Source organism: Stenella coeruleoalba (genome assembly GCF_951394435.1).
Source record: "Stenella coeruleoalba genome assembly, contig: scaffold_48, whole genome shotgun sequence".
Lineage (NCBI taxonomy): Eukaryota > Metazoa > Chordata > Mammalia > Artiodactyla > Delphinidae > Stenella > Stenella coeruleoalba.
Window position 1 is genome coordinate 2,040,489 of NW_027646083.1, and position 25,305 is coordinate 2,065,793.

Below are 25,305 nucleotides of genomic sequence, written 5' to 3' on the forward strand. Positions count from 1 at the left end.
TTAATATGCGGTGTTGAGTCCATTTCGTTGAGCAAGGAGTAGCTCTTGTCTATTCCATATTTGGCTTAAGGAACTTTATCTGTGCTCATTTCAATCTCTGGTTTTATGCAGCACCCCAACTCACCTTTCCCCTTAAACAAGCATAAGTTGCTTTTCTAACTTTGAGACACTCTTCTGTTCTGTAATTCAGTTCCTGTGTAGCCAGGTTTGCATTCCATGTATTACTGATATCTTATGATGTTTCTTTTTCTGTGTGACTTATTTCAGTTAGAATCATCGTACCTGAATCCACTCATTATGCTGCTAAGGGACTGATGACATAGATTTCATTGCTGAGTGATACTGCATTGTACGTAAGTACCATAAGTACTTTATCCATTTTTCACTTTCTGTGATATTGAACTTGTATGGTAAATGAGGTTCTTGTAAACAGAGGCGTCCCTAACTTTGGGGTAGCTCTGTCTTTTTGATTTTAATTTCCCTAAGCTATAGGACCATAAGTGGAAGTGCCCTATTCTCTTTTGCTTTGTTTTTTAGATGTTTCAGGAAACACCATACACTTCTCCTGAGTGTCTGTTGGCAATTTACATCCCGCCCATCAGCATAACAGGCTCCCAGTTCTCCATGGCCTGTCCTGCCTTTCTGGATTTTATACTTTTTTCAGATGGCCCTTTTGACCGGGGGAAGTGAGACTTCATTGTAGTGCAGATTTCCTTTGCAAGCTTGCTTGGTTGGCCAAAAAGGGCGTATGCGTTTTTTGCTGAATATATTCAGGAAAAAACGCATACGCTCTTTTTGGCCAAGTGCATCATTGTGGACGTTCTGCCTCTTTTCCTATGTTTTCAATGCTATTCCAGTCTACCTCCTCAAATCAGTTTCTTGCAATTCTGCCCCGCTTTCAAGTCCTCTTGGCAGCCTTACTTCAGTATATTTTTGGACGATAGCTGTCATTTATAACTCTGCAGGTTTGTGAATTACAGTGCCCCTGAACTCCTTTCTTCAACTCGCTTTCTTGTCACCTGGCCGCAACACCGCAGGATTGCTTCAGGCCCTAATCTGGTTCCGGCACGGCACGCTGAGCCTTTGGTTATTTCCTCTTCCTGGTGGGAAATGAGAGTTAAATTTGCCCGTCCAGACACCTCCAGCTAGTCTCTCATTGGTTCTCCCTATTCCTGTTCATCTTCCGCAGAAATTGCAAACTGGGCCAAACAGGAGGTTAAAGGCGCTGACTCTCCAAGTGGGGAGAGTGTTAGTAAAGCGTCTGGAATGTTGCACGCGAGTACCAGGGGAGGAAAACTGAGACATATTTGAACACGTCTCCCGTTCACATGGTTGATCATACTCTGGGTTCCACATGCATGTTTTAGCTGAAGGAAGAATACCTTAAACCTAGAGAGTTAAGACCCGTGTAATGGGTACCATGCAATATGACTTCAAAGGGTCTTCATTTGCTCACCGAACCTCTCCAATCCTATCACTGCTGCGTTTATGCCCCTGTACACACGCTTGATTCTCTTTTGGAGACATAGCAATCCATAGGTTTTAAGATACTTACTAGTCAGATACATTCTTAGGCGTTTAATATGGGGTGTTGAGTCCATTTCGTTGAGCAAGGAGTAGCTCTTGTCTATTCCATATTTGGCTTAAGGAACTTTATCTGTGCTCATTTCAATCTCTGGTTTTATGCAGCACCCCAACTCACCTTTCCCCTTAAGCAAGCATAAGTTGGTTTTCTAAATTTGAGACCCTGTTCTGTTTTGGAATTCACTTCCTGTGTAGCCAAGTTTACATTCCGTGTATTAGTGATATCTTATGATGTTTCCTTTTCTGTGTGATTTATTTCAGTTAGAATCATCGTACCTGAATCCACTCATTGTGCTGCCAAGGGCCTGATGACATAGATTTCATTGCTGAGTGATACTGCATTGTACGTAAGTACCATAACTTCTTTATCCATTTTTCACTTTCTGTGATATTGAACTTGTACGGTAAACGAGGTTCTTGTAAACAGAGGCGTCCCAAACTTTGGGCTGGCTGCGTCTTTTTAATTTTAATTTCCCTAAGCTATAGGACCATAAGTGGAAGTGCCCTAGGCTCTGTTGCTTTGTTTTTTAGATGTTTCAGGAAACACCATACACTTCTCCCGAGTGTCTGTTGGCAATTTACATCCCGCCCATCAGCATAACAAGGCTCCCAGTTCTCCATGGCCTGTCCTGCCTTTCTGGATTTTACACTTTTTTCAGATGGCCCTTTTGACCAGGGGGAAGTGAGACTTCATTGTAGTGCAGATTTCCTTTGCAAGCTTGCTTCGTTGGCCAAAATGGGCGTATGCGTTTTTTCCTGAATATATTCAGGAAAAAACGCATACGCCCTTTTTGGCCAAGTGCATCATTGTGGACGCTCTGCCTCTTTTCCTATGCTTTCAATGCAATTCCAGTCTACCTCCTGAAATCGGTTTCCTGCAATTCTGCCCCGCTTTCAAGTCCTATTGGCAGCCTTACTTCAGTATATTTTTGGACGATAGCTGTCATTTATAACTCTGCAGGTTTGTGAATTACAGTGCCCCTGAGCTCCTTTCTTCAACTCCCTTTATTTTGAGCTGGCCGCAACACCGCAGGATGGTTTCAGGCCCTAATCTGGTTCCGGCACGGCACGCTGAGCCTTTGGTTAATTCCTCTTCCTGGTGGGAAATGAGAGTTAAATTTGCCCGACCAGACACCTCCAGCTAGTCTCTCATTGGTTCTCCCTATTCCTGTTCATCTTCCGCAGAAATTGCAAACTGGGCCAGACAGGAGGTTAAAGGGACTGACTCTCCAAGTGGGGAGAGTGTTAGTAAAGCATCTGGAATGTTGCACCCGACTACCAGCGTACGAAAACTGAGACATATTTGAACATGGCTCCCGATCACATGGTTGATCATACTCTAGGTTCCACATGCATGTTTTAGCTGAAGGAAGAATACCTTAAACCTGGGTAGTTGAAACCCGTGGAATGGGTACCATGCAATATGACTTCAAAGGTCTTCCTTTCCTCACCGAAACTCTCCAATCCTATCACTGCTGCGTTTATGCCCCTGTACACACACTTGATTCTCTTTCGGAGACCTAGCAATCCATAGGTTTTAAGATACTTACTAGTCAGGTACATTCTTAGACGTTTAATATGCGGTGTTGAGTCCATTTCGTTGAGCAAGGAGTAGCTCTTGTCTATTCCATATTTGGCTTAAGGAACTTTATCTGTGCTCATTTCAATCTCTGGTTTTATGCAGCACCCCAACTCACCTTTCCCCTTAAGCAAGCATAAGTTGGTTTTCTAAATTTGAGACCCTGTTCTGTTCTGTAATTCAGTTCCTGTGTAGCCAAGTTTACATTCAGTGTATTACTGATATCTTATGATGTTTCTTTTTCTGTGTGACTTATTTCAGATAGAATCATCATACCTGAATCCACTCATTGTGCTGCTAAGGGCCTGATGACATAGATTTCATTGCTGAGTGATATTGCTTTGTAAGTAAGTACCACAACTTCTTTATCCATTTTTCACTTTCTGTGATGTTGAACTTGTACTGTAAACGAGGTTCTTGTAAACAGAGCCGTTCCAAACTTTGGGGTGGCTGTGTCTTTTTGATTTTACTTCCCTAAGCTATAGGTCCATAAGTGGAAGTGCCCTAGGCTCTGTTGCTTTGTTTTATAGATGTTTCATGAAACACCATACACTTCTCCAGAGTGTCTGTTGGCAATTTACATCCCGCCCATCAGCATAACAAGGCTCCCAGTTCTCCATGGCCTGTCCTGCCTGTCTGGATTTTACACTTTTTTCAGATGGCCCTTTTGACCGGGGGGATGTGAGACTTCATTGTAGTGCAGATTTCCTTTGCAAGCTTGCTTGGTTGGCCAAAAAGGGCGTATGCGTTTTTTCCTGAATATATTCAGGAAAAAACGCATACGCCCTTTTTGGCCAAGTGCATCATTGTGGATGTTCTGCCTCTTTTCCTATGCTTTCATAGCTATTCCAGTCTACCTCCTGAAATCGGTTTCCTGCAATTCTGCCCCACTTTCAAGTCCTCTTGGCAGCCTTACTTCAGTATATTTTTGGATAAATGCTGTCATTTAAAACTCTGCAGGTTTGTGAATTACAGTGCCCCTGAGCTCCTTTCTTCAACTCGCTTTCTTTTGGGCTGGCCGCAACACCGCAGGATGGCTTCAGGCCCTAATCTGCTTTCGACACGGCACACTGAGCCTTTGGTTATTTCCTCTTCCTGGTGGGAATTGAGAGTTAAATTTGCCCGTCCAGACACCTCCAGCTAGTCTCTCATTGGTTCTCGCTATTCCTGTTCATCTATCGCAGAAATTGCAAACTGGGCCAAACAGGAGGTTAAAGGGACTGACTCTCCAAGTCTGGAGAGTGTTAGTAAAGCGTCTGGAATGTTGCACCCGAGTACCTGGGTACGAAAACTGAGACATATTTGAACACGTCTCCTGATCACATGGTTGATCATACTCTAAGTTCCACATGCATGTTTTAGCTGAAGGAAGAATACCTTAAACCTGGAGAGTTGAGACCCGTGGAATGGGTACCATGCAGTATGACTTCAAAGGGTCTTCATTTGCTCACAAACCTCTCCAGTCCTATCACTGTTGCGTTTATGCCGCTGTACACACGCTTGATTCTCTTTTGGAGACATAGCAATCCATAGGTTTTAAGATACTTAATAGTCAGGTACATTCTTAGGCGTTTAATATCGGGTGTTGAGTCCATTTCGTTGAACAAGGAGTAGCTATTGTCTGTTCCATATTTGGCGTAAGGAACTTTATCTGTGCTCATTTCAATCTCTGGTTTTATGCAGCAAACCAACTCACCTTTCCCCTTAAGCAAGCATAAGTTGCTTTTCTAAATTTGAGACCCTGTTCTGTTTTGGAATTCACTTCCTGTGTAGCCAAGTTTACATTCCGTGTATTAGTGATAGCTTATGATGTTTCTTTTTCTGTGTCACTTATTTCAGTTAGAATCATCGTACCTGAATCCACTCATTATGCTGCTAAGGGACTGATGACATAGATTTCATTGCTGAGTGATACTGCATTGTACGTAAGTACCATAAGTACTTTATCCATTTTTCACTTTCTGTGATATTGAACTTGTATGGTAAACGAGGTTCTTGTAAACAGAGGCGTCCCTAACTTTGGGGTAGCTCTGTCTTTTTGATTTTAATTTCCCTAAGCTATAGGACCATAAGTGGAAGTGCCCTAGGCTCTGTTGCTTTGTTTTTTAGATGTTTCAGGAAACACCATACACTTCTCCCCAGTGTCTGTTGGCAATTTACATCCCGCCCATCAGCATAACAAGGCTCCCAGTTCTCCATGGCCTGTCCTGCCTTTCTGGATTTTACACTTTTTTCAGATGGCCCTTTTGACCGGGGGGAAGTGAGACTTCATTGTAGTGCAGATTTCCTTTGCAAGCTTGCTTGGTTGGCCAAAAAGGGCGTATGCGTTTTTTCCTGAATATATTCAGGAAAAAACGCATACGCCCTTTTTGGCCAAGTGCATCATTGTGGACGTTCTGCCTCTTTTCCTATGCTTTCAATGCAATTCCAGTCTACCTCCTGAAATCGGTTTCCTGCAATTCTGCCCCGCTTTCAAGTCCTCTTGGCAGCCTTACTTCAGTATATTTTTGGACGATAGCTGTCATTTATAACTCTGCAGGTTTGTGAATTACAGAGCCCCTGAGCTCCTTTCTTCAACTCCCTTTATTTTGAGCTGGCAGCAACACCGCAGAATGGCTTCAGGCCCTAATCTGGTTCCGTCACGGCTCACTGAGCCTTTGGTTATTTCCTCTTCCTGGTGGGAAATGAGAGTTAAATTTGCCCGTCCAGACACCTCCAGCTAGTCTCTCATTGGTTCTCGCTATTCCTGTTCATCTTCCGCAGAAATTGCAAACTGGGCCAAACAGGAGGTTAAAGGCGCTGACTCTCCAAGGGGGAGAGTGTTAGTAGAGCGTCTGGAATGTTGCACCCGAGTACCAGGGGAGGAAAACTGAGACATATTTGAACACGTCTCCCGTTCACATGGTTGATCATACTCTGGGTTCCACATGCATGTTTTAGCTGAAGGAAGAATACCTTAAACCTGGGTAGTTGAAACCCGTGTAATGGGTACCATGCAATATGACTTCAAAGGGTCTTCATTTGCTCACCGAACCTTTCCAATCCTATCACTGCTGCGTTTATGCCCCTGTACACACGCTTGATTCTCTTTTGGAGACATAGCAATCCATAGGTTTTAAGATACTTACTAGTCAGGTACATTCTTAGGCGTTTAATATGGGGTGTTGAGTCCATTTCGTTGAGCAAGGAGTAGCTCTTGTCTATTCCATATTTGGCTTAAGGAACTTTATCTGTGCTCATTTCAATCTCTGGTTTTATGCAGCACCCCAACTCACCTTTCCCCTTAAGCAAGCATAAGTTGGTTTTCTAAATTTGAGACCCTGTTCTGTTTTGGAATCCAGTTCCTGTGTAGCCAAGTTTACATTCCGTGTATTAGTGATATCTTATGATGTTTCTTTTTCTGTGTGACTTATTTCAGTTAGAATCATCGTACCTGAATCCACTCATTATGCTGCTACGGGCCTGATGACATAGATTTCATTGCTGAGTGATACTGCATTGTACGTAAGTACCACAAGTTCTTTATCCATTTTTCACTTTCTGTGATATTGAACTTGTACGGTAAACGAGGTTCTTGTAAACAGAGGCGTCCCAAACTTTGGGGTGGCTGTGTCTTTTTGATTTTAATTTCCCTAAGCTATAGGACCATAAGTGGAAGTGCCCTAGGCTCTGTTGCTTTGTTTTTTAGATGTTTCAGGAAACACCATACACTTCTCCCGAGTGTCTGTTGGCAATTTACATCCCGCCCATCAGCATAACAAGGCTCCCAGTTCTCCATGGCCTGTCCTGCCTTTCTGGATTTTACACTTTTTTCAGATGGCCCTTTTGACCGGGGGGAAGTGAGACTTCATTGTAGTGCAGATTTCCTTTGCAAGCTTGCTTGGTTGGCCAAAAAGTGCGTATGCGTTTTTTCCTGAATATATTCAGGAAAAAACGCATACGCCCTTTTTGGCCAAGTGCATCATTGTGGACGTTCTGCCTCTTTTCCTATGCTTTCAATGCAATTCCAGTCTACCTCCTGAAATCGGTTTCCTGCAATTCTGCCCCGCTTTCAAGTCCTCTTGGCAGCCTTACTTCAGTATATTTTTGGACGATAGCTGTCATTTATAACTCTGCAGGTTTGTGAATTACAGTGCCCCTGAGCTCCTTTCTTCAACTCTCTTTCTTGTGACCTGGCCGCAACACTGCAGGATGGCTTCAGGCCCTACTCTGGTTCCGGCACGGCACGCTGAGCCTTTGGTTAATTCCTCTTCCTGGTGGGAAATTAGAGTTAAATTTGCCCGTCCAGACACCTCCAGCTAGCCTCTCATTGGTTCTCGCTGTTCCTGTTCATCTTCCGCAGAAATTGCAAACTGGGCCAAACAGGAGGTTAAAGGGACTGACTCTCCAAGTCGGGAGAGTGTTAGTAAAGCGTCTGGAATGTTGCACCCGAGTACCAGGGGACGAAAACTGAGACATATTTGAACACGTCTCCCGATCACATGGTTGATCATACTCTAGGTTCCACATGCATGTTTTAGCTGAAGGAAGAATACCTTAAACCTGGGTAGTTGAAACCCGTGGAATGGGTACCATGCAATATGACTTCAAAGGGTCTTCATTTGCTCACCGAACCGCTCCAATCCTATCACTGCTGCGTTTATGCCCCTGTACACATGCTTGATTCTCTTTCGGAGACATAGCAATGCATAGGTATTAAGATACTTACTAGTCAGGTACATTCTTAGGCGTTTAATATGGGGTGTTGAGGCCATTTCGTTGAGCAAGGAGTAGCTCTTGTCTATTCCATATTTGGCTTAAGGAACTTTATCTGTGCTCATTTCAATCTCTGGTTTTATGCAGCACCCCAACTCACCTTTCCCCTTAAGCAAGCATAAGTTGGTTTTCTAAATTTGAGATCCTGTTCTGTTTTGGAATTCAGTTCCTGTGTAGCCAAGTTTACATTCCGTGTATTAGTGATATCTTATGATGTTTCTTTTTCTGTGTGACTTATTTCAGTTAGAATCATCGTACCTGAATCCACTCATTATGCTGCTACGGGCCTGATGACATAGATTTCATTGCTGAGTGATACTGCATTATACGTAAGTACCACAAGTTCTTTATCCATTTTTCTCTTTCTGTGATATTGAACATGTACGGTAAATAAGGTTCTTGTAAACAGAGGCGTCCCAAACTTTGGGGTGACTGTGTCTTTTTGATTTTAATTTCCCTAAGCTCTAGGACCATAAGTGGAAGTGCCCTAGGCTCTGTTGCTTTGTTTTTTAGATGTTTCAGGAAACACCATACACTTCTCCGGAGTGGTTGTTGGCAATTTACATCCCGCCCATCAGCATAACAAGGCTCCCAGTTCTCCATGGCCTGTCCTGCCTTTCTGGATTTTACACTTTTTTCAGATGGCCCTTTTGACCGGGGGGAAGTGAGACTTCATTGTACTGCAGATTTCCTTTGCAAGCTTGCTTGGTTGGCCAAAAAGGGCGTATGCGTTTTTTCCTGAATATATTCAGGAAAAAACGCATACGCCCTTTTTGGCCAAGTGCATCATTGTGGACGTTCTGCCTCTTTTCCTATGCTTTCAATGCAATTCCAGTCTACCTCCTGAAATCGGTTTCCTGCAATTCTGCCCCGCTTTCAAGTCCTCTTGGCAGCCTTACTTCAGTCTATTTTTGGACGATAGCTGTCATTTATAACTCTGCAGGTTTGTGAATTACAGTGCCCCTGAGCTCCTTTCTTCAACTCGCTTTCTTGTGACATGGCCGCAACACTGCAGGATGGCTTCAGGCCCTACTCTGGTTCCGGCACGGCACGCTGAGCCTTTGGTTAATTCCTCTTCCTGGTGGGAAATTAGAGTTAAATTTTCCCGTCCAGACACCTCCAGCTAGCCTCTCATTGGTTCTCGCTGTTCCTGTTCATCTTCCGCAGAAATTGCAAACTGGGCCAAACAGGAGGTTAAAGGGACTGACTCTCCAAGTCGGGAGAGTGTTAGTAAAGCATCTGGAATGTTGCACCCGAGTACCAGGGTAGGAAAACTGAGACATATTTGAACACGTCTCCCGATCACATGGTTGATCATACTCTAGGTTCCACATGCATGTTTTAGCTGAAGGAAGAATACCTTAAACCTGGGTAGTTGAAACCCGTGGAATGGGTACCATGCAATATGACTTCAAAGGGTCTTCATTTGCTCACCGAACCGCTCCAATCCTATCACTGCTGTGTTTATGCCCCTGTACACATGCTTGATTCTCTTTCGGAGACATAGCAATGCATAGGTTTTAAGATACTTACTAGTCAGGTACATTCTTAGGCGTTTAATATGGGGTGTTGAGGCCATTTCGTTGAGCAAGGAGTAGCTCTTGTCTATTCCATATTTGGCTTAAGGAACTTTATCTGTGCTCATTTCAATCTCTGGTTTTATGCAACATCCCAGCTCACCTTTACCCGTAGCAAGCATAAGTTGGTTTTCTAAATTTGAGACACTGTTCTGTTCTGTCATTCAGTTCCTGTGTAGCCAAGTTTACATTCCGTGTATTACTGATATCTTATGATGTTTCTTTTTCTGTGTGACTTATTTCAGTTAGAATCATCATACCTGAATCCACTCATTGTGCTGTTAAGGGCCTGATGACATAGATTTCATTGCTGAGTGATATTGCTTTGTAAGTAAATACCACAACTTCTTTATCCATTTTTCACTTTCTGCGATGTTGAACTTGTACTGTAAACGACGTTCTTGTAAACAGAGGTGTCCCAAACTTTGGGGTGGCTGTGTCTTTTTGATTTTAATTTCCCTAAGCTCTAGGACCATAAGTGGAAGTGCCCTAGGCTCTGTTGCTTTGTTTTTTAGATGTTTCAGGAAACACCATACACTTCTCCCGAGTGTCTGTTGGCAATTTACATCCCGCCCATCAGCATAACAAGGCTCCCAGTTCTCCATGGCCTGTCCTGCCTTTCTGGATTTTACACTTTTTTCAGATGGCCCTTTTGACCGGGGGGAAGTGAGACTTCATTGTACTGCAGATTCCCTTTGCAAGCTTGCTTGGTTGGCCAAAAAGGGCGTATGCGTTTTTTCCTGAATATATTCAGGAAAAAATGCATACGCCCTTTTTGGCCAAGTGCATCATTGTGGACGTTCTGCCTCCTTTCCTATGCTTTCAATGCAATTCCAGTCTACCTCCTGAAATCGGTTTCCTGCAATTCTGCCCCGCTTTCAAGTCCTCTTGGCAGCCTTACTTCAGTATATTTTTGGACGATAGCTGTCATTTATAACTCTGCAGATTTGTGAATTACAGTGCCCCTGAGCTCCTTTCTTCAACTCGTTTTCTTTTGAGCTGGCCGCAACACCGCAGGATGGCTTCAGGCCCTAATCTGGTTCCAGAACGGCACGCTGAGCGTTTGGTTATTTCCTCTTCCTGGTGGGAAATGAGAGTTAAATTTGCCCGTCCAGACACCTCCAGCTAGTCTCTCATTGGTTCTCGCTATTCTTGTTCATCTTCCACAGAAATTGCAAACTGGGCCAAACAGGAGGTTAAAGGGACTGACTCTCCAAGTCGGGAGAGTGTTAGTAAAGCGTCTGGAATGTTGCACCCCAGTACCAGGGTACGAAAACTGAGACATATTTGAACACGTCTCCCGATCACATGGTTGATCATACTCTAGGTTCCACATGCATGTTTTAGCTGAAGGAAGAATACCTTAAACCTGGGTAGTTGAAACCCGTGGAATGGGTACCATGCAATATGACTTCAAAGGGTCTTCATTTGCTCACCGAACCTCTCCAATCCTATCACTGCTGCGTTTATGCTCCTGTACACATGCTTGATTCTCTTTCGGAGACATAGCAATCCATAGGTTTTAAGATACTTACTAGTCAGATACATTCTTAGGCGTTTAATATGCGGTGTTGAGTCCATTTCGTTGAGCAAGGAGTAGCTCTTGTCTATTCCATATTTGGCTTAAGGAACTTTATCTGTGCTCATTTCAATCTCTGGTTTTATGCAGCACCCCAACTCACCTTTCCCCTTAAACAAGCATAAGTTGCTTTTCTAACTTTGAGACACTCTTCTGTTCTGTAATTCAGTTCCTGTGTAGCCAGGTTTGCATTCCATGTATTACTGATATCTTATGATGTTTCTTTTTCTGTGTGACTTATTTCAGTTAGAATCATCATACCTGAATCCACTCATTGTGCTGCTAAGGGCCTGATGACATAGATTTCATTGCTGAGTGATATTGCTTTGTAAGTAAATACCACAACTTCTTTATCCATTTTTCACTTTCTGCGATGTTGAACTTGTACTGTAAACGAGGTTCTTGTAAACAGAGGCGTCCCAAACTTTGGGGTGACTGTGTCTTTTTGATTTTAATTTCCCTAAGCTCTAGGACCATAAGTGGAAGTGCCCTAGGCTCTGTTGCTTTGTTTTTTAGATGTTTCAGGAAACACCATACACTTCTCCCGAGTGTCTGTTGGCAATTTACATCCCGCCCATCAGCATAACAAGGCTCCCAGTTCTCCATGGCCTGTCCTGCCTTTCTGGATTTTACACTTTTTTCAGATGGCCCTTTTGACCGGGGGGAAGTGAGACTTCATTGTACTGCAGATTCCCTTTGCAAGCTTGCTTGGTTGGCCAAAAAGTGCGTATGCGTTTTTTCCTGAATATATTCAGGAAAAAACGCATACGCCCTTTTTGGCCAAGTGCATCATTGTGGACGTTCTGCCTCTTTTCCTATGCTTTCAATGCAATTCCAGTGTACCTCCTGAAATCGGTTTCCTGCATTTCTGCCCCGCTTTCAAGTCCTCTTTGCAGCCTTACTTCAGTATATTTTTGGACGATAGCTGTCATTTATAACTCTGCAGGTTTGTGAATTACAGTGCCCCTGAACTCCTTTCTTCAACTCGCTTTCTTGTGAGCTGGCCGCAACACCGCAGGATGGCTTCAGGCCCTAATCTGGTTCCGGCACGGCATGCTGAGCCTTTGGTTATTTCCTCTTCCTGGTGGGAAATGAGTGTTAAATTTGCCCGTCCAGACACCTCCAGCTAGTCTCTCATTGGTTCTCCCTATTCCTGTTCATCTTCCGCAGAAATTGCAAACTGGGCCAAACAGGAGGTTAAAGGCGCTGACTCTCCAAGTGGGGAGAGTGTTAGTAAAGCGTCTGGAATGTTGCACGCGAGTACCAGGGGAGGAAAACTGAGACATATTTGAACACGTCTCCCGTTCACATGGTTGATCATACTCTGGGTTCCACATGCACGTTTTAGCTGAAGGAAGAGTACCTTAAACCTAGAGAGTTAAGACCCGTGTAATGGGTACCATGCAATATGACTTCAAAGGGTCTTCATTTGCTCACCGAACCTCTCCAATCCTATCACTGCTGCGTTTATGCCCCTGTACACATGCTTGATTCTCTTTCGGAGACATAGCAATCCATAGATTTTAAGATACTTACTAGTCAGATACATTCTTAGGCGTTTAATATGCGGTGTTGAGTCCATTTCGTTGAGCAAGGAGTAGCTCTTGTCTATTCCATATTTGGCTTAAGGAACTTTATCTGTGCTCATTTCAATCTCTGGATTTATGCAGCACCCCAACTCACCTTTCCCCTTAAACAAGCATAAGTTGCTTTTCTAACTTTGAGACACTGTTCTGTTCTGTAATTCAGTTCCTGTGTAGCCAGGTTTGCATTCCATGTATTACTGATATCTTATGATGTTTCTTTTTCTGTGTGACTTATTTCAGTTAGAATCATCATACCTGAATCCACTCATTGTGCTGCTAAGGGCCTGATGACATAGATTTCATTGCTGAGTGATATTGTTTTGTAAGTAAATACCACAACTTCTTTATCCATTTTTCACTTTCTGCGATGTTGAACTTGTACTGTAAACGAGGTTCTTGTAAACAGAGGCGTCCCAAACTTTGGGGTGACTGTGTCTTTTTGATTTTAATTTCCCTAAGCTATAGGACCATAAGTGGAAGTGCCCTAGGCTCTGTTGCTTTGTTTTTTAGATGTTTCAGGAAACACCATACACTTCTCCCGAGTGTCTGTTGGCAATTTACATCCCGCCCATCAGCATAACAAGGCTCCCAGTTCTCCATGGCCTGTCCTGCCTTTGTGGATTTTACACTTTTTTCAGATGACCCTTTTGACCGGGGGGAAGTGAGACTTCATTGTACTGCAGATTCCTTTTGCAAGCTTGCTTGGTTGGCCAAAAAGGGCGTATGCGTTTTTTCCTGTATATATTCAGGAAAAAACGCATACGCCCTTTTTGGCCAAGTGCATCATTGTGGACGTTCTGCCTCTTTTCCTATGCTTTCAATGCAATTCCAGTCTACCTCCTGAAATCGGTTTCCTGCATTTCTGCCCCACTTTCAAGTCCTCTTGGCAGCCTTACTTCAGTCTATTTTTGGACGATAGCTGTCATTTATAACTCTGCAGGATTGTGAATTACAGTGCTCCTGAGCTCCTTTCTTCAACTCGCTTACTTTTGAGCTGGACGCAACACCGCAGGATGGTTTCAGGCCCTAATCTGGTTCCGGCACGGCACGCTGAGCCTTTGGTTAATTCCTCTTCCTGGTGGGAAATGAGAGTTAAATTTGCCCGTCCAGACACCTCCAGCTAGTCTCTCATTGGTTCTCGCTATTCCTGTTCATCTTCCACAGAAATTGCAAACTGGGCCAAACAGGAGGTTAAAGGGACTGACTCTCCAAGTGGGGAGAGTGTTAGTAAAGCGTCTGGAATGTTGCACCCGAGTACCAGGGTACGAAATCTGAGACATATTTGAACACGTCTCCCGTTCACACGGTTGATCATACTCTGGGTTCCACATGCATGTTTTAGCTGAAGGAAGAATACCTTAAACCTGGAGAGTTGAGACCCGTGGAATGGGTACCATGCAATATGACTTCAAAGGGTCTTCATTTGCTCACCGAACCTCTCCAATCCTATCACTGCTGCGTTTATGCCCCTGTACACACGCTTGATTCTCTTTTGGAGACATAGCAATCCATAGGTTTTAAGATACTTACTAGTCAGGTACATTCTTAGGCGTTTAATATGCGGTGTTGAGTCCATTTCGTTGAGCAAGGAGTAGCTCTTGTCTATTCCATATTTGGCTTAAGGAACTTTATCTGTGCTCATTTCAATCTCTGGTTTTATGCAGCACCCCAACTCACCTTTCCCCTTAAGCAAGCATAAGTTGCTTTTCTAAATTTGAGACCCTGTTCTGTTTTGGAATTCAGTTCCTGTGTAGCCAAGTTTACATTCCATGTATTACTGATATCTTATGATGTTTCTTTTTCTGTGTGACTTATTTCAGTTAGAATCATCATACCTGAATCCACTCATTGTGCTGCTAAGGGCCTGATGACATAGATTTCATTGCTGAGTGATATTGCTTTGTATGGAAGTACCACAACTTCTTTATCCATTTTTCACTTTCTGCGATGTTGAACTTGTACTGTAAACGAGGTTCTTGTAAACAGAGGCGTCCCAAACTTTGGGGTGGCTGTGTCTTTTTGATTTTAATTTCCCTAAGCTATAGGACCATAAGTCGAAGTGCCCTAGGCTCTGTTGCTTTGTTTTTTACATGTTTCAGGAAACACCATACACTTCTCCCGAGTGTCTGTTGGCAATTTACATCCCGCCCATCAGCATAACAAGGCTCCCAGTTCTCCATGGCCTCTCCTGCTTTTCTGGATTTTACACTTTTTTCAGATGGCCCTTTTGACCGGGGGGAAGTGAGACTTCATTGTAGTGCAGATTTCCTTTGCAAGTTTGCTTGGTTGACCAAAAAGGGCGTATGCGTTTTTTCCTGAATATATTCAGGAAAAAACGCATACGCCCTTTTTGGCCAAGTGCATCATTGTGGACGTTCTGCCTCTTTTCCTATGCTTTCAATGCAATTCCAGTCTACCTCCTGAAATCGGTTTCCTGCAATGCTGCCCCGCTTTCAAGTCCTCTTGGCAGCCTTATTTCAGTATATTTTTGGATGATAGCTGTCATTTATAACTCTGCAGGTTTGTGAATTACAGTGCCCCTGAGCTCCTTTCTTCAACTCGCTTACTTGTGAGCTGGCCGCAACACCGCAGGATGGCTTCAGGCCCTAATCTGGTCACGGCACGGCACGCTGAGCCTTTGGTTAATTCCTCTTCCTGGTGGGAAATGAGAGTTAAATTTACACGTCCAGACACCTCCAGCTAGTCTCTCATTGGTTCTCGCTATTCCTGTTCATCTTCCGCAGAAATTGCAAACTGGGCCAAACAGGAGGTTAAAGGGACTGACTCTCCAAGTGGGGAGAGTGTTAGTAAAGCTTCTGGAATGTTGCACCTGAGTACCAGGGGACGAAAACTGAGACATATTTGAACACGTCTCCCGATCACATGGTTGATCATACTCTAGGTTCCACATGCATGTTTTAGCTGAAGGAAGAATACCTTAAACCTGGGTAGTTGAAACCCGTGGAATGGGTACCATGCAATATGACTTCAAAGGGTCTTCATTTGCTCACCGAACCTCTCCAATCCTATCACTGCTGCGTTTATGTCCCTGTACACATGTTTGATTCTCTTTCGGAGACATAGCAATCCATAGGTTTTAAGATACTTACTAGTCAGGTACATTCTTAGGCGTTTAATATGCGGTGTTGAGTCCATTACGTTGAGCAAGGAGTAGCTCTTGTCTATTCCATATTTGCCTTAAGGAACTTTATCTGTGCTCATTTCAATCTCTGGTTTTATGCAGCACCCCAACTCACCTTTCCCCTTAAGCAAGCATAAGTTGGTTTTCTAAATTTGAGACCCTGTTCTGTTCTGTAATTCAGTTCCTGTGTAGCCAAGTTTACATTCCGTGTATTACTGATATCTTATGATGATTCTTTTTCTGTGTGACTTATTTCAGTTAGAATCATCATACCTGAATCCACTCATTGTGCTGCTAAGGGCCTGATGACATAGAGTTCATGGCTGAGTGATATTGCTTTGTAAGTAAATACCACAACTTCTTTATCCATTTTTCACTTTCTGCGATGTTGAACTTGTACTGTAAACGAGGTTCTTGTAAACAGAGGCGTCCCAAACTTTGGGGTGGCTGTGTCTTTTTGATTTTAATTTCCCTAAGCTATAGGACCATAAGTGGAAGTGCCCTAGGCTCTGTTGCTTTGTTTTTTAGATGTTTCAGGAAACACCATACACTTCTCCGGAGTGTCTGTTGGCAATTTACATCCCGCCCATCAGCATAACAAGGCTCCCAGTTCTCCATGGCCTGTCCTGCCTTTCTGGATTTTACACTTTTTTCAGATGGCCCTTTTGACCGGGGGGAAGTGAGACTTCATTGTAGTGCAGATTTCCTTTGCAATCTTGCTTGGTTGGCCAAAAAGGGCGTATGCGTTTTTTCCTGACTATATTAAGGAAAAAACGCATACGCCCTTTTTGGCCAAGTGCATCATTGTGGACGTTCTGCCTCTTTTCCTATGCTTTCAATGCAATTCCAGTCTACCTCCTGAAATCGGTTTCCTGCAATTCTGCCCCGCTTTCAAGTCCTCTTGGCAGCCTTACTTCAGTATATTTTTGGACGATAGCTGTCATTTATAACTCTGCAGGTTTGTGAATTACAGTGCCCCTGAGCTCCTTTCTTCAACTCGCTTTGTTTTGAGCTGGCCGCAACACCGCAGGATGGCTTCCGGCCATAATCTGGTTCCGGCATGGCACGCTGAGCCTTTGGTTATTTCCTCTTCCGGGTGGGAAATGAGAGTTAAATTTGCCCGTCCAGACACCTCCAGCTAGTCTCTCATTGGTTCTCCCTATTCCTGTTCATGTTCCGCAGAAATTGCAAACTGGTTCAAACAAGAGTTTAAAGGCGCTGACTCTCCAAGTGGGGAGAGTGTTAGTAAAGCGTCTGGAATGTTGCACCCGAGTACCAGGGGAGGAAAACTGAGACATATTTGAACACGTCTCCCGTTCACACGGTTGATCATACTCTGGGTTCCACATGCATGTTTTCGCTGAAGGAAGAATACCTTAAACCTGGGTAGTTGAAATCCGTGGAATGGGTACCATGCAGTATGACTTCAAAGGGTCTTCATTTGCTCACCGAACCTCTCCAATCCTAACACTGCTGCGTTTATGCCCCTGTACACACGTTTGATTCTCTTTTGGAGACATAGCAATCCATAGGTTTTAAGATAGTTACTAGTCAGGTACATTCTTAGGCGTTTAATATGGGGTGTTGAGTACATTTCGTTGAGCAAGGAGTAGCTCTTGTCTATTCCATATTTGGCTTAAGGAACTTTATCTGTGCTCATTTCAATCTCTGGTTTTATGCAGCACCCCAACTCACCTTTCCCCTTAAGCAAGCATAAGTTGGTTTTCTAAATTTGAGACCCTGTTCTGTTCTGTAATTCAGTTCCTGTGTAGCCAAGTTTACATTCCGTGTATTACTGATATCTTATGATGTTTCTTTTTCTGTGTGACTTATTTCAGTTAGAATCATCATACCTGAATCCATTCATTGTGCTGCAAAGGGCCTGATGACATAGCTTTCATTGCTGAGTGATACTGCATTGTACGTAAGTACCACAAGTTCTTTATCCATTTTTCACTTTCTGTGATATTGAACTTGTACGGTAAACGAGGTTCTTGTAAACAGAGGCGTCCCAAACTTTGGGGTGGCTGTGTCTTTTTGATTTTAATTTCGCTGAGCTATAGGACCATAAGTGGAAGTGCCCTAGGCTCTGTTGCTTTGTTTTTTAGATATTTCAGGAAACACCATACACTTCTCCCGAGTGTCTGTTGGCAATTTACATCCCGCCCATCAGCATAACAAGGCTCCCAGTTCTCCATGGCCTGTCCTGCTTTTCTGGATTTTACACTTTTTTCAGATGCCCTTTTGACCAGGGGGAAGTGAGACTTCATTGTAGTGCAGATTTCCTTTGCAAGCTTGCTTGGTTGGCCAAAAAGGGCGTATGCGTTTTTTCCTGAATATATTCAGGAAAAAACGCATACGCCCTTTTTGGCCAAGTGCATCATTGTGGACGTTCTGCCTCTTTTCCTATGCTTTCAATGCAATTCCAGTCTACCTCCTGAAATCGGTTTCCTGCAATTCTGCCCCGCTTTCAAGTCCTCTTGGCAGCCTTACTTCAGTATATTTTTGGACGATAGCTGTCATTTATAACTCTGCAGGTTTGTGAATTACAGTGCCCCTGAGCTCCTTTCTTCAACTCGCTTTCTTGTGAGCTGGCCGCAACACCGCAGGATGGCTTCAGGCCCTAATCTTGTTCCGGAACGGCACGCTGAGCCTTTGGTTAATTCCTCTTTTTGGTGGGAAATGAGAGTTAAATTTGCCCGTCCAGACACCTCCAGCTAGTCTCTCATTGGTTCTCCCTATTCCTGTGCATCTTCCGCAGAAATTGCAAACTGGGCCAAACAGGAGGTTAAAGGGACTGACTCTCCAAGTGGGGAGAGTGTTAGTAAAGCATCTGGAATGTTGCACCCGAGTACCAGGGGAGGAAAACTGAGACATATTTGAACACGTCTCCCGATCACATGGTTGATCATACTCTAGGTTCCACATGCATGTTTTAGCTGAAGGAACAATACCTTAAAACTGGGTAGTTGAAACCCGTGGAATGGGTACCATGCAATATGACTTCAAAGGGTCTTCATTTGATCACCGAACCTCTCCAATCCTATCACTGCTGCGTTTATGTCCCTGTACACATGCTTGATTCTCTTTCGGAGACATAGCAATCCATTGGTTTTAAGATACTTACTAGTCAGGTACATTCTTAGGCGTTTAATATGCGGTGTTGAGTCCATTTCGTTGAGCAAGGAGTAGCTCTTGTCTATTCCATATTTGGCTTAAGGAACTTTATCTGTGCTCATTTCAATCTCTGGTTTTATGCAGCACCCCAACTCACCTTTCCCCTTAAGCAAGCATAAGTTGGTTTTCTAAATTTGAGACCCTGTTCTGTTTTGGAATTCAGTTCCTGTTTAGCCAAGTTTACATTCCGTGTATTAGTGATATCTTATGATGTTTCTTTTTCTGTGTGACTTATTTCAGTTAGAATCATCGTACCTGAATCCACTCATTATGCTGCTACGGGCCTGATGACATAGATTTCATTGCTGAGTGATACTGCATTGTACGTAAGTACCACAAGTTCTTTATCCATTTTTCACTTTCTGCGATGTTGAATTTGTACGGTAAACGAGGTTCTTGTAAACAGAAGCATCCCAAACTTTGGGGTGGCTGTGTCTTTTTCATTTTAATTTCCCTAAGCTATAGGACCATAAGTGGAAGTACCCTATGCTCTGTTGCTTTGTTTTTTAGATGTTTCAGGAAACACCATACACTTCTCCTGAGTGTCTGTTGGCAATTTACATCCCGCCCATCAGCATAACAAGTCTCCCTGTTCTCCATGGCCTGTCCTGCCTTTCTGGATTTTACACTTTTTTCAGATGGCCCTTTTGACTGGGGGGAAGTGAGACTTCATTTTAGTGCAGATTTCCTTTGCAAGCTTGCTTGGTTGGCCAAAAAGGGCGTATGCGTTTTTTCCTGAATATATTCAGGAAAAAACGCATACGCCCTTTTTGGCCAAGTGCATCATTGTGGACGTTCTGCCTCTTTTCCTATGCTTTCAATGCAATTCCAGTCTACCTCCTGAAATCGTTTTCCTGCAATTCTGCCCCACTTTCAAGTCCTCTTGGCAGCCTTACTTCAGTATATTTTTGGACGATAGCTGTCATTTATAACTCTGCAGGTTTGTGAATTACAGTGCCCCTGATCTCCTTTCTTCAACTCGCTTTCTTGTGAGCTAGCCGCAACACCGCAGGATGGCTTCAGGCCCTAATCTGGTTCCGGCACGGCACGCTGAGCCTTTGGTTAATTCCTCTTCCTGTTGGGAAATGAGAGTTAAATTTGCCCGTCCAGACACCTCCAGCCAATCTCTCATTGGTTCTCGCTATTCCTGTTCATCTTCCGCAGAAATTGCAAACTGGGCCAAACAGGAGGTTAAAGGGACTGACTCTCCAAGTGGGGAGAGTATTAGTAAAGCGTCTGGAATGTTGCACCCGAGTACCAGGGGAGGAAAACTGAGACATATTTGAACACGTCTCCCGATCACATGGTTGATCATACTCTGGGTTCCACATGAATGTTTTAGCTGAAGGAAGAATACCTTAAACCTGGAGAGTTGAGACCCGTGGAATGGGTACCATGCAATATGACTTCAAAGGGTCTTCATTTGCTCACCGAACCTCTCCAATCCTATCACTGCTGCGTTTATGCCCCTGTACACACGCTTGATTCTCTTTTGGAGACATAGCAATCCATAGGTTTTAAGATACTTACTAGTCAGGTACATTCTTAGGCGTTTAATATGGGGTGTTGAGTCCATTTCGTTGAGCAAGGAGTAGCTCTTGTCTATTCCATATTTGGCTTAAGGAACTTTATCTGTGCTCATTTCAATCTCTGGTTTTATGCAGCACCCCAACTCACCTTTACCCTTAAGCAAGCATAAGTTGCTTTTCTAAATTTGAGACCCTGTTCTGTTTTGGAATTCAGTTCCTGTGTAGCCAAGTTTACATTCCATGTATTACTGATATCTTATGATGTTTCTTTTTCTGTGTGACTTATTTCAGTTAGAATCATCATACCTGAATCCACTCATTGTGCTGCTAAGGGCCTGATGACATAGATTTCATTGCTGAGTGATATTGCTTTTTAAGGAAGTACCACAACTTCTTTATCCATTTTTCACTTTCTGCGATGTTGAACTTGTACTGTAAACGAGGTTCTTGTAAACAGAGGCGTCCCAAACTTTGGGGTGGCTGTGTCTTTTTGATTTTAATTTCCCTAAGCTATAGGACCATAAGTCGAAGTGCCCTAGGCTCTGTTGCTTTGTTTTTTACATGTTTCAGGAAACACCATACACTTCTCCGGAGTGTCTGTTGGCAATTTACATCCCGCCCATCAGCATAACAAGGCTCCCAGTTCTCCATGGCCTGTCCTGCCTTTCTGGATTTTACACTTTTTTCAGATGGCTCTTTTGACCGGGGGGAAGTGAGACTTCATTGTACTGCAGATTTCCTTTGCAAGCTTGCTTGGTTGGCCAAAAAGGGCGTATGCGTTTTTTCCTGAATATATTCAGGAAAAAACGCATACGCCCTTTTTGGCCAAGTGCATCATTGTGGACGTTCTGCCTCTTTTCCTATGCTTTCAATGCAATTCCAGTCTACCTCCTGAAATCGGTTTCCTGCATTTCTGCCCCGCTTTCAAGTCCTCTTGGCAGCCTTACTTCAGTATATTTTTGGACGATAGCTGTCATTTATAACTCTGCAGGTTTGTGAATTACAGTGCCCCTGAGCTCCTTTCTTCAACTCGCTTTGTTTTGAGCTGGCCGCAACACCGCAGGATGGCTTCAGGCCCTAATCTGGTTCCGGCACGGCACGCTGATCCTTTGGTTATTTCCTCTTCCTGGTGGGAAATGAGAGTTAAATTTGCCCGTCCAGACACCTCCAGCTAGTCTCTCATTATGCTCGCTATTCCTGTTCATCTTCCGCAGAAATTGCAAACTGGGCCAAACAGGAGGTTAAAGGCGCTGACTCTCCAAGTGGGGAGAGTGTTAGTTAAGCATCTGGAATGTTGCACCGGAGTACCAGGGGAGAAAAACTGAGACATATTTGAACACGTCTCCCATTCACACGGTTGATTGTACTCTGGGTTCCACATGCATGTTTTAGCTGAAGGAAGAATACCTTAAACCTGGAGAGTTGAGACCCGTGTAATGGATACCATGCAATATGACTTCAAAGGGTCTTCATTTGCTCACCGAACCTCTCCAATCCTATCACTGCTGCGTTTATGTCCCTGCACACATGCTTGATTCTCTTTCGGAGACATAGCAATCCATAGGTTTTAAGATACTTACTAGTCAGGTACATTCTTAGGCGTTTAATATGCGGTGTTGAGTCCATTTCGTTGAGCAAGGAGTAGCTCTTGTCTATTCCATATTTGGCTTAAGGAACTTTATCTGTGCTCATTTCAATCTCTGGTTTTATGCAGCACCCCAACTCACCTTTACCCTTAAGCAAGCATAAGTTGGTTTTCTAAATTTGAGACCCTGTTCTGTTTTGGAATTCAGTTCCTGTGTAGCCAAGTTTACCTTCCATGTATTACTGATATCTTATGATGTTTCTTTTTCTGTGTGACTTATTTCAGTTAGAATCATCATACCTGAATCCACTCATTGTGCTGCTAAGGGCCTGATGACATAGATTTCATTGCTGAGTGATATTGCTTTGTAAGTAAATACCACAACTTCTTTATCCATTTTTCACTTTCTGCGATGTTGAACTTGTACTGTAAACGAGGTTCTTGTAAACAGAGGCGTCCCAAGCTTTGGGGACGCTGTGTCTTTTGATTTTAATTTCCCTAAGCTATAGGACCATAAGTGGAAGTGCCCTAGGCTCTGTTGCTTTGTTTTTTAGATGTTTCAGGAAACACCATACACTTCTCCCGAGTGTCTGTTGGCAATTTACATCCCGCCCATCAGCATAACAAGGCTCCCAGTTCTCCATGGCCTCTCCTGCTTTTCTGGATTTTACACTTTTTTCAGATGGCCCTTTTGACCGGGGGGAAGTGAGACTTCATTGTAGTGCAGATTTCCTTTGCAAGTTTGCTTGGTTGACCAAAAAGGGCGTATGCGTTTTTTCCTGAATATATTCAGGAAAAAACGCATACGCCCTTTTTGGCCAAGTGCATCATTGTGGACGTTCTGCCTCTTTTCCTATGCTTTCAATGCAATTCCAGTCTACCTCCTGAAATCGGTTTCCTGCAATTCTGCCCCGCTTTCAAGTCCTCTTGGCAGCCTTATTTCAGTATATTTTTGGATGATAGCTGTCATTTATAACTCTGCAGGTTTGTGAATTACAGTGCCCCTGAGCTCCTTTCTTCAACTCGCTTTCTTGTGAGCTGGCCGCAACACCGCAGGATGGCTTCAAGCCCTAATCTGGTCACGGCACGGCACGCTGAGCTTTTGGTTAATTCCTCTTCCTGGTGGGAAATGAGAGTTAAATTTACACGTCCAGACACCTCCAGCTAGTCTCTCATTGGTTCTCGCTATTCCTGTTCATCTTCCGCAGAAATTGCAAACTGGGCCAAACAGGAGGTTAAAGGGACTGACTCTCCAAGTGGGGAGAGTGTTAGTAAAGCGTCTGGAATGTTGCACCTGAGTACCAGGGGAGGAAAACTGAGACATATTTGAACACGTCTCCCGATCACATGGTTGATCATACTCTAGGTTCCACATGCATGTTTTAGCTGAAGGAAGAATACCTTAAACCTGGGTAGTTGAAACCCGTGGAATGGGTACCATGCAATATGACTTCAAAGGGTGTTCATTTGCTCACCAAACCTCTCCAATCCTATCACTGCTGCGTTTATGTCCCTGTACACATGTTTGATTCTCTTTCGGAGACAGAGCAATCCATAGGTTTTAAGATACTTACTAGTCAGGTACATTCTTAGGCGTTTAATATGCGGTGTTGAGTCCATTACGTTGAGCAAGGAGTAGCTCTTGTCTATTCCATATTTGCCTTAAGGAACTTTATCTGTGCTCATTTCAATCTCTGGTTTTATGCAGCACCCCAACTCACCTTTCCCCTTAAGCAAGCATAAGTTGGTTTTCTAAATTTGAGACCCTGTCCTGTTCTGTAATTCAGTTCCTGTGTAGCCAAGTTTACATTCCGTGTATTACTGATATCTTATGATGATTCTTTTTCTGTGTGACTTATTTCAGTTAGAATCATCATACCTGAATCCACTCATTGTGCTGCTAAGGGCGTGATGACATAGAGTTCATGGCTGAGTGATATTGCTTTGTAAGTAAATACCACAACTTCTTTATCCATTTTTCACTTTCTGCGATGTTGAACTTGTACTGTAAACGAGGTTCTTGTAAACAGAGGCGTCCCAAACTTTGGGGTGGCTGTGTCTTTTTGATTTTAATTTCCCTAAACTATAGGACCATAAGTGGGAGTGCCCTAGGCTCTGTTGCTTTGTTTTTTAGATGTTTCAGGAAACACCATACACTTCTCCGGAGTGTCTGTTGGCAATTTACATCCCGCCCATCAGCATAACAAGGCTCCCAGTTCTCCATGGCCTGTCCTGCCTTTCTGGATTTTACACTTTTTTCAGATGGCCCTTTTGACCGGGGGGAAGTGAGACTTCATTGTAGTGCAGATTTCCTTTGCAAGCTTGCTTGGTTGGCCAAAAAGGGCGTATGCGTTTTTTCCTGAATATATTCAGGAAAAAACGCATACGCCCTTTTTGGCCAAGTGCATCATTGTGGACGTTCTGCCTCTTTTCCTATGCTTTCAATGCAATTCCAGTCTACCTCCTGAAATCGGTTTCCTGCAATTCTGCCCCGCTTTCAAGTCCTCTTGGCAGCCTTACTTCAGTATATTTTTGGACGATAGCTGTCATTTATAACTCTGCAGGTTTGTGAATTACAGTGCCCCTGAGCTCCTTTCTTCAACTCGCTTTGTTTTGAGCTGGCCGCAACACCGCAGGATGGCTTCCGGCCCTAATCTGGTTCCGGCATGGCACGCTGAGCCTTTGGTTATTTCCTCTTCCGGGTGGGAAATGAGAGTTAAATTTGCCCGTCCAGACACCTCCAGCTAGTCTCTCATTGGTTCTCCCTATTCCTGTTCATCTTCCGCAGAAATTGCAAACTGGTTCAAACAAGAGTTTAAAGGCGCTGACTCTCCAAGTGGGGAGAGTGTTAGTAAAGCGTCTGGAATGTTGCACCCGAGTACCAGGGGAGGAAAACTGAGACATATTTGAACACGTCTCCCGTTCACACGGTTGATCATACTCTGGGTTCCACATGCATGTTTTCGCTGAAGGAAGAATACCTTAAACCTGGGTAGTTGAAATCCGTGGATTGGGTACCATGCAGTATGACTTCAAAGGGTCTTCATTTGCTCACCGAACCTCTCCAATCCTAACACTGCTGCGTTTATGCCCCTGTACACACGTTTGATTCTCTTTTGGAGACATAGCAATCCATAGGTTTTAAGATAGTTACTAGTCAGGTACATTCTTAGGCGTTTAATATGGGGTGTTGAGTCCATTTTGTTGAGCAA

At 43.6% G+C, this 25,305-nt stretch overlaps 1 long non-coding RNA gene across 3 annotated transcripts in view; it reads left to right on the forward strand.

The window, feature by feature from the left end:
- LOC307181353 overlaps window positions 1-25,305 on the forward strand; it is an 881,369-nt gene that overhangs the window by 340,351 nt on the left and 515,713 nt on the right. The window contains exon 1 of one of the 3 annotated variants that reach the window (XR_013826531.1): window positions 17,707-17,726. The exons of the other annotated variants lie outside the window; for them this stretch is intronic. This is a non-coding gene — a long non-coding RNA (uncharacterized lncRNA). Of the gene's footprint in view, window positions 1-17,706; window positions 17,727-25,305 lie in introns of those variants that run through there. 3 annotated transcript variants of the gene reach the window in all.